The sequence below is a fragment of the Morus notabilis genome, unplaced genomic scaffold (genome assembly GCF_000414095.1).
Source record: "Morus notabilis unplaced genomic scaffold, ASM41409v2 Scaffold156, whole genome shotgun sequence".
NCBI lineage: Eukaryota > Viridiplantae > Streptophyta > Magnoliopsida > Rosales > Moraceae > Morus > Morus notabilis.
In genome coordinates, this window is record NW_010361538.1 from 383,318 (window position 1) to 384,917 (window position 1,600).

Genomic DNA, 1,600 nt, shown 5'->3' on the forward strand with positions numbered 1-1,600 from the left:
TTAATTAAATTAATTTAAGAATAAATTTACCTAGCAAACGATTAAGTCGATAACTTGAGTTCTTTGACCACAAACGTTCCTCGCTCCAAGTATATTTAGAATACCCGAATCTTCTTTGTTAATTTCTTGAATCTACGAAGAACGTATGTGTGGGCACACCTGAAACAAAATAGGATTAGCACTCAAAACACGCAAGTCTTCCACAAACACTAACACATGCAAGACGAGAAACTGGGAATAGAAGAACTTTTCTTCTCTTTTTCTCTCTTTTCTTTCGAAAGTTACACGGCTGTCACTAGTATGTTACGCGCTGTCTAACAGAATGTTACACACTGTCTAACAGAATGTTACACGCCCGTGGCTGCCATATTACACACCTATCTCATAAGGGAAGGGAGAAAAATTGTATTCTCCAATTTTCTACAACATACTATTTATAGAGTACCTTTTAGAGTTCTAAAGAAACTCTATCTTATCTTTTAAGATAAAATTTCAAAAAATAAGAGATAATATTTAATTTTAAATCCTATTTAAAATCAAATAAAGTTTCCATTTACTTTTAGAACAATTTTCTCTCTCCTGTTGTACATAAAATTCAGTCACCATAGGGATAAGCTCCCTGTGGTTGGCGTCTACTATAGATAAGGAGATAAAATTTCTCTTTTATCCAATTGTCTGATTTTGATTCAAATTTAAATTTCAATCAAAGTCAAGCTTAATTTAATTTGAATGCCAATTGGAGAACTTATTAAATAAGTCAACCGTATAACTTAGAGAGCAAACGACTGAATCGCAGAGGGATCCTATCTGCTATAGGCGTGTGACACTTGTGATTTCCATCACATGTGTGTTTCAAAATTCAAATTAAATAATCACATTATTTAATATCTAATTAATTTTTAATTAATTAATTGAGTATTTTATTTAGAATTTTAGAATTCTAAAATTCTCATTTTGTCCTTAGTGTTCTTGTAAATTTACAAGGACGACGTGGGACTTATGGACCTATAATTTATTAATTTTATCTATATAAATAAGTAATTAAAAAGTTAAGAATGCAATTAATTATCCTCACCGAAGAGATTGATATTGCCGTCTTCTGGTGCAGGTACGAGGCCAAATGGCTGTAAATCATGGAACAAATATTAACAACGTATTAATAAATAAATAAAAAGCACTATTATGCAAATAAAATTGAACAGTATTTGGCTTTTCAAAAGGAATTTAGCTTATGATAATAATATCAACATATCTAAGTAAACCATCAAAATTAAAGGAATGCACACACATATCACATGAATAATACTAGTTAAAGGTAGAGCTTTAATAATTAGAGAGGCATGGTTATATATATATATATATATATATATGAATTTAGCTTATGATAATAATATCAACATATCTAAGTAAACCATCAAAATTAAAGGAATGCACACACATATCACATGAATAATACTAGTTAAAGGTAGAGCTTTAATAATTAGAGAGGCATGGTTATATATATATATATATATATATATATTATATGTATAACCAAAAAACAAAGCATTTCTTAAAAAAAAAAAAAAAAAGAATTAATTATTAGGGATATTCTGCAATA